Below are 12,249 nucleotides of genomic sequence, written 5' to 3'. Positions count from 1 at the left end.
GGACTTGCCAAACCACCTATCAACCCCAAGGACACTGACCATCCATAGCCACCCCTCCCCTTCCTTCACCCCCCTGAGTGAGATGAGCCACCGTACCTGCCTGCAAAGCTGCTAGATAACACATACTCCTACCTGATGTCAATTCACGCCGAAAGTAACCATGCACCTTTTGAATTGACCAATCATGTGTAACCGAGAGAATGCCCCTTACCTCCCCTATATAAATCCCCCAGTTTGGAAGCTCGGGGTTGATTCCTCTGTCTCCTGTGTAAGATACATGTCAACCTGGGATCCCACTAAGACCTGGGATCTCGTTAATAAAAGCTACCTCTTGCTGTTACATCAAGAATGGCTACTCGTGATTCCTGGGGGCACCCCACCCCGCGATCGGAGCGAGAGAAGCGGCTCCCCCTTTTGGGGTACGCTCTTTCAGGTCTTCTGTGAAGCTCTGGTAGAATTCAGACCTGAATCCATCTGGACCCGGGCTCTTTTTGGTTGGGAGACTCTTAATAACAATAACTGCTTCTATTTCTTTAGGAGCTATGGGGGTGTTTAGATGGTTTATTTGTTCCTGATTTAGCTTTGGTACCTGGTATCTGTCTAGAAAACTGTCCATTTCCTCCAGATTTTCCAGTTTTGTTGAATATAGGCTTTTGTAGTAGGATCTAATTTTTTTTTTCATTTCTTCAGATGCTGCCACCCTATTCATTTCTGATTTTGTTAATTTGGATACACCCTCTGTGACCTCTGGTTAGTCTAAGGGTTTATCTATCATGTTGATTTTCTGAAAGAACCAGCTCCTGGTTTTGCTGCTTCTTTGTATACTCATTTTTGTTTGTACTTGGTTGATTTCAGCTCTGATTTTGATTATTTCCTGCCTTCGACTCCTCTTGGGTTTATTTATTTCTTTTTGTTCTAGAGCTTTTAGGTGTGCTGTCAACAGTGGCCCTTAGAATTGGGGGCGATTTGGAGGGGGCGTTTTGGGTCTCCTTGGGTATTCCATTATCTTTATAGGTGATATCTTCTGTCCTAATGTGGTCTTTATCTGGTTGGCTGTTTTAACCACTACCTCTAAGGAGAGATCTCCTTAGTTGGATGGGGGGAGGTGGAGTCAGGGGAGAGGCAGGTGGAAGCTCCTTTGTTTTTTTAATGGAGTCCTGCCCTGGGGGGAGGAGAGGGAGGAGCAGACAGTCTGTTTAGTGTCTCCTTTGAAGCCTTGGGGGTTTTCTGCATCAGCTCAGCCACAGGGCACATCCCCTAGGTGATACAGGACTTAGAAGTTTGAGCACACTTACCCCACACTGCCACAGGGTGGGTGTTGGGCTGTGGAAAGCTGCAAGAACACTGCCAGGGAGGGGGGTGGGGGGAGAGGGGGTGCAGGAACTGAGGAATTTTTTTTTAATGTTGTGTTTTTGTGTGTGTCGGTGAACTGTCTGTTACAGAAAAGAGGAGAAACGGTTTGTCCAATGGGAACATTGCCTTGGCCTATCGGCTTTGGGGGATTCCACAGAAGTCCAAAACCTTAAGCCTTTCTGCAGATTAAAGAACTAGGTGCCCTGTGGCTTTACGTGTCTGCTGCATTACCAGGTGAGATAGGGAGTCTGCCAAAACCAATTGCAGGCTGTTTTGCAGGCTGTCAGGATTTACACAGGGGCTAGAGGGACCTTTAGACAACCCCAGAGTGTCGCTCTGGCCAGGAGCCTTCAGTTGCCCCTTCAGCTTGACCTAAGCTTGAGATGGTGCTGACTGAAAACTCAGCAGGAAAAGATAGGTTGCTACTCTCCAGAGTTGGGGGAGGTGACTCACCTTCCCGCACTGCCATTTTGTTGATCATTGTTCGAGCACTACATTTTACGGCTCTGGTGCCCGAGTGCTCTCCACAGTGATCTCTGGGCAGGCTGGCAAGTTGTGTGGGTACAGGTAAAGGGAGAAAGATCTCAGGCAGGGAGGGGGAACATTTTTTTGCCACCCCAACTGCTGGTCCTTCTCCTTACCCCAACTGCCTGCCACTTTGGGCTGAACCAGCAGGGGACTGACTAGCCAGTGAGGAGTGCAAGGGAGATTCTGGCAGTGATAATTTCCAGAGAGCAGATCTCATCTCCAAGTGGCTCTTATAACAGAAGCTCATAGACAATGGAATAATTCCTGCATGACTTTCATTGTGCTTAAATAGTTTTGTGAATGGGTCAGTGTCTGACAGAAGGTACTTCTGAGTGTGCTTTTCAAGAAATAGCAATATTTTAACGAACGGAATCTAAGTATCATGGTGAATTCAGTAGGTTCCCAATAGGATTCGCATGTAATAAGGGTACTATTCAAGATACAGCAACTTTTTAACGAACTGAAACACTGTTTCTTTGTGAATTCAGGTAGTTGCCATTAGCAGGCTCTACTAATATGTGTACTTTTAAAGATTTATCAAAATCTCATGAGCCGAATCTCAGTAACTTGGTGAATTCGGTTAGTTTCCAATAGGCCGCAATAGTAATAAGTGGACTGTTGGGGATATAGAAAAATTTTCACGAATGGAATCAAAATTTCTAGGCGAATTCAGTGAGTTCCCAATGGCACATGCTTGTATGAGTGTGCTTTTCAAGAAATAGCAACATTTTAACGAATGGAATCTAAGTATCATGGTGAATTCAGTAGGTTCCCAATAGGATTCGCATGTAATAAGGGTACTATTCAAGATACAGCATCATTTTAAGGAACTGAAACACTGTTTCTTTGTGAATTTTGGTAGTTGCATTAGCAAGCTCTAGTAATATGTGTACTTTAAAAGAATTATCAAAATTTCATGAGCTGAATTTCAGTAACTTCGTGAAATCGGTTAGTTCCATACGGGCCGCAATAGTAATAACTGGACTGTTTGGGATATAGAAAAATTTTCACGAACGGAATCAAAATTTCTAGGCAAATTCAGTGAGTTCACAATGGCACATGCTTGTATGAGTGCGCTTTTCAAGAAATAGCAACATTTTAACGAACGGAATCTAAGCATCATGGTGAATTCAGTAGGTTCCCAATAGGATTCACATGTAATAAGGGTACTATTCTCGATGCAGCAACATTTTAACGAACTGAAACACTGTTTCTTTGTGAATTCAGGTAGTTCCCATTAGCAGGCTCTAGTAATATGTGTACTTTTAAGATTTATCAAAATTTCATGAGCCGAATCTCAGTAACTTGGTGAATTCGGTTACTTTCCAATAGGCCGCAATAGTAATATGTGGACAGTTGGGGATATAAAAAATTTTCACGAATGGAATCAAAATGTCTAGGTGCATTCAGTGAGTTCCCAATGGGACATGCTTATATGTGTGTGCTTTTCAAGAAATAGCAACATTTTAACGAGTGGAATCTAAGTATCATGGTGAATTCAGTAGGTTCCCAATAGGATTTGCATGTAATAAGGGTACTATTCAAGATACAGCAACATTTTAAGGAACTGAAACACTGTTTCTTTGTGAATACAAGTAGTCCCCATTAGCAGGCTCTAGTAATATGTGTACTTTAAAAGATTTATCAAAATTTCATGAGCCGAATCTCAGTAACTTGGTGAATTCGGTTAGTTCCGTATAGGCCGCAATAGTAATAACTGGACTGTTTGGGATATAGAAAAATTTTCACGAATGGAATCAAAATTTCCAGGCAAATTCAGTGAGTTCACAATGGCACATGCTTGTATGAGTGTGCTTTTCAAGAAATAGCAACATTTTAAAGAATGGAATCTAAGTATCATGGTGAATACAGTAGGTTCCCAATAGGATTCGCATGTAATAAGGGTACTATTCAAGATACAGCAACATTTTGAGGAACTGAAACACTTTTCTTGGTGAATTCCGGTAGTTCCCATTAGCAGGCTCTAGTAATATGTGTACTTAAAAAGACTTATCAAAATTTCATGAGCCGAATCTCAGTAACTTGGTGAATTCGGTTAGTTCCGTATAGGCCGCAATAGTAATAACTGGACTGTTTGGGATATAGAAAAAATTTCACGAATGGAATCAAAATTTCTAGGCAAATTCAGTGAGTTCACAATGGCACATGCTTGTATGAGTGTGCTTTTCAAGAAATTGCAACATTTTAAAGAACGGAATCTAAGTATCATGGTGAATTCAGTAGGTTCCCAATAGGATTCGCATGTAATAAGGGTACTATTCAAGATACAGTAACATTTTAAGGAACTGAAACACTTTTCTTGGTGAATTCCGATAGTTCCCATTAGCAGGCTCTAGTAATATGTGTACTTTTAAGATTTATCAAAATTTCATGAGCCGAAACTCAGTAACTTGGTGAATTCGGTGAATTCCAAATAGGCCGCAATAGTAATAAGTGGACTCTTGGGGATATAGAAAAATTTTCACGAACGGAATCAAAATTTCTAGGCAAAATCAGTGAGTTCCCTAGGCACATGCTTGTATGAGTGTGCTTTTCAAGAAATAGCAACATTAACAAACCGAATCTAAGTATCATGGTGAATTCAGTAGGTTCCCAATAGGATTCACATTAATAAGGGTACTATTCAAGATACAGCAACTTTTTAACGAACTGAAACAGTGTTTCTTTGTGAATTCAGGTAGTTCCCATTAGCAGGCTCTAGTAATATGTGTACTTTTATGGATTTATCAAAATTTCATGAGCCGAATCTCAGTAACTTGGTGAATTCTGTCAGTTCCCAGTAGGCCGCAATAGTAATAAGTGGACTGCTCGGGATGTAGAAAATTTTTCACGAATGGAATCAAAATTTCTATGCAAATTCAGTGAGTTCCCAATGCACATGCTTGTATGAGTGTGCTTTTCAAGAAATAGCAACATTTTAACGAACGGAATCTAAGTATCATGGTGAATTCAGTAGGTTCCCAGTAGTTTTCGCATGTAATAAGGGTACTATTCAAGATACAGCATCATTTTAAGGAACTGAAACACTTTTCTTGGTGAATTCCAATAGTTCCCATTAGCAGGCTCTAGTAATATGTGTACTTTTAAAGATTTATCAAAATGTCGTGAGCCGAGTCTAAGTAACTTGGTGAATTCTGTTAGGTCCCAAAGGGCACAACTGTAATAAGTGGACTAGAGCCTGCTAATGGGAACTGCCTGAATTCACAAAGAAACACTGTTTCAGTTCATTAAAATGTTTCTGTATCTTGAATAGTACCCTTATCACATGAGAAAACTATTGGGAACCTTCTGAATTCACCATGATACTTAGATTCTGTTTGTTAAAATGTTGCTATATCTTGAAAAGCTCACTCATACAAGCATTTCCCATTGGGAACTCACTGAATTCGCCTAGAAATGTTGATTCCATTCGTGAAAATTTTTCTACATCCCGGACAGTCCACTTTTTACTATTGCGGCCTATTGGGAACTAACTGAATTCACATAGTTACTTAGATTCAGCTCATGAAATTTTAATAAATCTTTAAAAGTACACATATTGACACAAAAAAAGTAGTTGAGAATTACTTAGGGCTAAGGCTATCTAGGTGCTGCAAGGGCAGCACAAGGACATCTGCTTTTGCAATGCAAGGCTTATAGAGAATTCAGAACTGCCATTCGGGAGTAATTAAAGACTCCATGAATAAACTGAGAGAAAGGTTAGACAAAAGGCAGACAGAGAAGCGCATCAGGGATGGTTCGAGAGCTGGTTTAGTAGATCTCCTTGGATGACTACTCTGGTATTTTCCCTTATGGGACCCTTCTTAGTTTTGCTTCTGCTTCTGATTATAGGTCCATGTGTGTTAGAGAAACTAGTTAATAGGTATGACTCCTACAAAAAGATAGAGATGCTTAACAAGGTTGGTTTGAGTCTTGGTTCACTCGGTCTCCCTGGATGACTACCCTACTCCCTGCTATATGGCTGGGCCATTACTAATAATTTTCTTGGTTTTAGTTTTTGGACCCTGCGTGACAAACAGGTTAATTGCTTTTGTTACAAATCGAGTGAGTGCTGTGCGGTTGATGGTTCTGAGACAACAGTACCAGTCAGTTAGGACAACTGGTGAGACCAAATACGAGACTTGATATCAAAATTCTAAGATTAGAATTACTTAGTAGAAGAAGAGGGGAATGAAAGGAAAATTATACAGTTCATTTACCCCCTTTTAAAAGTGACAATTTTTATTTTTATTTTTTTGTGTGCGTGTGTATGGCAGGATGTGCATGTGTGAATGTTGTAGAAATTGTTTAATCCTCACACAGGGTTTCTCCCCTTCCTCTGACTACTTAGTTCCTAGATAAAAGACACCCACAAGCTTTATATTTACATTAATCAGCAAAGGAGCTGGGCAGATATGGATCCTCTTGATGGTATGTCTGTTTCACAGCCAATAATCCCACTATAAAATTAAATTTCCTATGTCTGGGCTTCTCTTAATTCCAATTAGCCAACCTACCTGACCCATGGAGGCTTCCTCTTCCCTTCACATTCTTTTCCCCTCATAGTTCTTCTCTGATGCCAGAAGTCCTGGAATGCTAAACCCTGTCTCTGTGTCTTCTGCCCAGCTGTTGACTGTTGGCATCTTTATTCACTTATCAGAAATAATTTGGGGAAAAGATCACATCTCATCACTTGGGTTACTTGTGGACTCTTGTCTCTGGTACAATCAGGCCTTGGGGGTCTGCAGTTAGCATTACAATGCAGAGCAACAGACCAAACCACAAAACAAGGAGGTCAGGAGCATCTCGTGGGGGTCAGGTTTCAGTGTAGGTCCCAGGTTACATCAGGCTTGGCGACACAAGAACCTTTACCCATTGAGCTATCTTATTGGCTCATGAAAAACCTTTTGCAAGCTCCTTTGGCCTGGTGGCTCTGCATATGTGAGCTTGCATGTGTGGAGGCCATCGGACAACTTTGGGTGTTACTCTTCAGGTGCCATAAGTAGGACAGGTCGACTTTGCCATCTGGCTAGGGAGGATATGGAGTCTCTGTCTCCCCAGCACAAGTGTGTGCCACCAAACCAGGTTTCTTTATTGTTGTTGTTATTTTAATTTGTTTCTTGTGTTTGGACTGAAGTTTATTTTCTGAGTTTCTGGTCCCATGGCTTTCTATGTGTGCAGGAGAGGACAAAAAATGTCTGTGATAGATGCGTGTATTGTATATGATTGTTCTTGAGTCTAGCATAAAACTGAACAGAATGTTCCTTTCTGGCTTAGTCTTGTTTGATCACACTCAAGGTTTAAGAGGAACTTCTTTGTTTTTTTTTAAATTTTTTATTAAGTATATTTTTTATTTACATTTCCATGTTATTCCCCTTCCTGGTTTCCTGTCCATTCACTCTCCCACCCTTCCAAGAGGGTCTTCTTGCAGGTTTAATTATAGGACAAGGGTTATATAATTTTCTAAACTCCATGATCCTTACATCTAAGACTACTAAGTATGTGCTTTGTTTCATTTTTTTCCGTTTGGCACAATCTCAATTTTGTAGCTGAAATGTGAAATAAATTACTAATACTAAAATTATTAAGTGTTCTTAAGTTCACTAGGGCACAGGCCAAGAGATTGGAAAAGACTGGATCTGATGCAAATACTGAGACTTTTCTATTGCCTGTGCTGGCCTAAAGATAGGCAGCTAATCCACAGAGGGCAGCATTTCTCTGGCTATTAAGGACCACGCGTCACTCTGTCTGCTTAGCCATTCTCTACGGATTTCATTTGACACTATTTTAGTCTACTGTAGAGAAATGACAGGAAGCAACTGCTCCTAGCTTGCCAGCTGCAGGGCACACTAGGATGGTTTGGTCACTCCAAGCATACTGAGATACCGAGGAGGCACAGTTCCTTAAGCAGAGGATTCTGGTAACTCTTACTGGCAAGTAAGCTGCAAACCTGAGGACGTGGCCTTCATGTTCATTCTCTCGTGAGAAAGTTACTTTGCTTATAGGTTAGACAACAGCACATCTAACAGATCAAAGAGTTGGACTGCTGACAAGTTTCTCAGTTTGCAAAGAGGTTTGCATCACTTCAATCCAAGATATGCTATTGGTAGGGAAGCAGCAGCTGGTGAGAACTATAAATTGTGGTAAACTTTTATCCTGCTTTGCCTTTAAAAGAAGTTGAAACTGAGTAAACTGTGAATTGGCTGACTGGGCTGTGAAGCCCCATATCCAGATTAATGCACACCTCCCTTGAGACCTCAATGTACTAGACTGTAGCATTGAATCCATTTTTCTGCTTTGGCTCCATAGTTAGTCATAGCACTGCTCACGACTTCTCTGAATTAAACACACACGTGCCCAGACATGCACATGCACATGCGCGTGCGCACACACACACACACACACACACACACACACACACACTCACACTTACGCACATGCACACACATCAGTTCATTTTGATATGCCTCGAGTAAGCCCAATGGCTGGACATTTCTAATCCTCCTGACATCTAGCATACTTTTCCCGCTGGTATCCCAGGAGGGATCTATGTTTAAATCTGTGTTTTATCTTTGTTGCTCTGTTACATTCTGGGAAAGTCTCCACTTTCCCTATAGGGTCCAATATCTCTTCCACCTATATTGTAGGCTGCTGTCTCTCTTGCAGCTCTTAAATCTGATCCTTCTAAATATGGATCATGGTGATTCTCTTCATTCTCCCCTCTCTCAAACCCTTTCCCTGTCTTTCTTTCTTTCTACCCAGTCATTGCTTATATGGCAACTCTTTATTTTCAATTAAGGGACTCCAGGAGCCTCAGGCCTGGAAGTGTGGTTTTTTGGGGAGCCAAAATAAGACAATGCTCAACACCAGATGTTGACCCTTTACACATACATTCTTGATATTAAATTAAGCAACTTTCTTTAAGAATATTGGAATTTGATCCTTAGTACTAGGGAGGGTAAACATAAAGAAGGAAATGGCAGACATTTTGACTGTGGCCTCAGTTCATATGTTGCTCGCTAGAACTTAGTCACATGCACACTCTTGATTTGATAGTCACCTAGGAAATGTAATTCATAGTTCCATACTCTGTACCCTATTAAAGATATAGGAAATGTGAAAGGAAGATAGACATAACAGTACAGACTCTCTCAAAATTCTCTTAGACCTCTGGGTTTGTTTTCCATTTATTTAAGCATTCCTGAGTGCTCTGTATTCTTTTAGTGGCCATTCTCTGATCCACATTTTTATCTTCAGGCCATTAAATACAGCATTTAAAACTGTGGTGAAGTGCTAAAATGCTTAAAACATAAAAATGTAACATTTTGATGATCCTTTTTTAGTTATCGTTTTATGTGTAAAGGTATTTTTGCTTGCTTGTATGTCTCTAGACCACATTCTTGCCTGGTAACCACAGAGGCTAGAAGACAGCATTGGGTACTCCCGGTACTAGAGTTAAAGACAGCTGTGAATCACCATGTGGGTGCTGCCAGTGGAGCCCACCATAGTCCTCTGAGAGAGAAGCCATTGCCCTTGGCTGCTCAGCCATCTCTTTGGTCCCAACCATTTTTACATGGGTTGTTCAGTAACATTAATACAGTGTGCAACAGACATTACCACCATTCGTCAGTAAATCCCTTTCATCTTGACCTAAGATGCTCCTGTTATTATCCCAATCCCAAAACACACTCTCCAATTTTCAGTATCTCCTAAATACTTGAAGTATCTGGTCTGAGTGGGATGGTAGAGCAGTTTACCTTTACAAATGACTGCTTTTCTTAGCATCTTGTTTTTAGGACTATGCTGTTGCACATCCTAAATTTCCTAAGTCTAAATAATATTTCATATGTGTATATGGCATGTTTTGTTTTTTGATATTATATCAATGTATATTTGGGATTGCTTTCACCTTTTAGCTACTATGAATGCTGCTGTTAGGAATACAGGAGTACAGATAAATGTTTCATTGTGAGCAAGTGGACCATGACATCAGACAGAAGAACTCAGAAGGTTTAGTGATCTCAAACACCATGAATCTCAGAATTGATAATGGTAGGAATGAGGCCATTGCCTGCTCTAGAACATGTAACCAGGACACCACACTGAGAAGACCAGGACTATTAGTCACGTAGGAAAAACACCTGGAGTCCTTCCCCATGCAAATAGAGCATCACTAGCTTCTCAAACTGATCCAGTGGGAAGCATCTTCCCTTGGATCCCATCTACTCCTCCAAAAGTATATTTCCTATTCACATTTAATAAAGTACAGAAGCTATGTTACCTAGAGTAATCTGAGAGTGTCTGTTTTACTGATCTGTAACTCTTGGGAAAGAGCTTTCTCTCCAGAAGCTGTCATCAGAAGCTTTCATCTGGACCTTGGCGCAGTCTCCTGCCATCAGCAAAGCCTACTGCTGCTAATGCCACCCTGGCACTGGCACTGGCACTGCCACAGTAGCAGAGGAGACACAGGACCCTGGCTACCTCTCCTGTATTGTCCTCCCAAACCTCCCCGCTTTCCTTGTAAGAGCTGTTAACACTCTGCCCATTTGCTGCCAGACCAGAGACCCCAGGAAGCAACTCAATCCATTTTCACCAAGGGCCACATCTACTTTGAGTTTGGGTCTATACTCAGAAGTGGACATAGATAATGTAGTGCTGTAGTAATGATTTGGATTTCTGCCATGCTTTTTCCCACAGTGGGAGCATCATTATATCCTCTCACCTATTTCCTCTCTTGGGAGATGAAAGTAAGAGGATCACGAATTCTGGCGATTTGGGTTACATAGAGTGTGACTCAAGGGAAAAAAGGGCTGAGGAAAGAGTTAAGTGGTAGAGCACTTGCTTAGGGCACACATGACACTGGATTCAATACTTAGATTATGCCCAACACCCTGAACCCCAGTACCCATCCGTTTGGGTGTGAGGAGGCCTCTCCTAGGGGTTTTGTATGATTGGTGACTGAGAGCATATTTTCCTGTGCTTATTGGCCATCCATACATCAAACCTGTTAGATTACTTTTTCAGTGATGATAAAATTAGTTTTAAGTAGCCTATATCTTTATCTCTTATTGCATTAATTTCACATACTTTCTTCCATTTCGTAAGTCGCCTTTTCACTGCTGTGTGATTTGATGCAGTTTTAACTTAAATATTTATTTTCTTAATGTGTATGCGTGTTGTGGATTAGTTGTAATGCTATTTGTGTTCATTTGGCTCCCAAAAGCACATGGGAACCACATGTCTGCCTGTAAGACTCTGAGGGTCCTTACCCCTAGTAGCCTCTGATTGGTAATAAAGTTGCTGGTGGCCAATGACTGGGCAGGGAGACAGAGGGGGGACTTGGGAATCACCATTGCCAGGGAAAGTGAAGGTCCTGGCCTGAGAAATTTAGGACAGGGAGACAAAGACACAGAGACACTGACAACATGTAAGAATTGGAGATCAAGGCGCATGAGGGATGCAGGCTGGGGTCTGTGGCTGCCAGTATTGGAAATAGGCTTCAGTAAGAAATAATTAAAGCATATGGGAGAGGAGACTGTTTTAGTTGCAGGGATGTTTGGATGGGTCCAGACATTTCGATGTTTAAAGTATATTAAATAGAAGGCTCTGAGTGTGTGTGTGTGTGTGTGTGTGTGTGTGTGTGTGTGTGTGTGTGTCTGTGTCTGTGTGTGTTTCATTCGAGAATCCAGAGCATTTTGGCGGGCGGTGAGGATTGTGATTGTGTGCTGTTGCCACCGGTGGCAGCATTTGAGTGCTGGTATTTATTAATTCAACATATGAATATTTGACTACATGTTTTGTAGAGGCCAGAAAATGTTGCATATCCTGAAACTGGAGTTACAGATGGTTCCAAGTTGCCTTGTGTGCGCTGGATACTAAAACTTAGTCCTGTGCAAAAAAACAAGTGTTCTCAAGTGCTGAACCATCTCTTCAGCTCCATTCTTTCCTTTTTCTCCCCAAAAGTTTAATTAAGAGTTTTAGTTGGCACACAAAATCATGGGATTTATTCTTGTCATGGACCCCCTTCTGCTTTCATAGTATTACATCTGAGTATTTTCTAGTTTATCTACTTTGTTGTGACTATATGTTCATATCATATCCAAGAAATCATTAACAAGTCCACTGTCAAAATATTTACCTATTTTCTTTTTCTTGAGTTCAGTAGTTATGGTCTTATGTTTAAGTCCATTTTATAATCTATTATGAATTAATATTCATATATAGTGTCAGCTAATGGTCCATCTTCTTTTGCATGTGATATCCCAGTTTCACTAACTCTCTTCATTTAAAAGACTGTCCCATTGATTTCTTACAGAGAAGCCCCTTTAAATACAGATGTCCCTGGATTGCACTATACCTTAAGGTCCT

Source organism: Rattus norvegicus, chromosome 2 (genome assembly GCF_036323735.1).
Source record: "Rattus norvegicus strain BN/NHsdMcwi chromosome 2, GRCr8, whole genome shotgun sequence".
In the NCBI taxonomy this organism is placed as follows: Eukaryota; Metazoa; Chordata; class Mammalia; order Rodentia; family Muridae; genus Rattus; species Rattus norvegicus.
Note: the sequence above shows the minus strand (reverse complement) of the source record.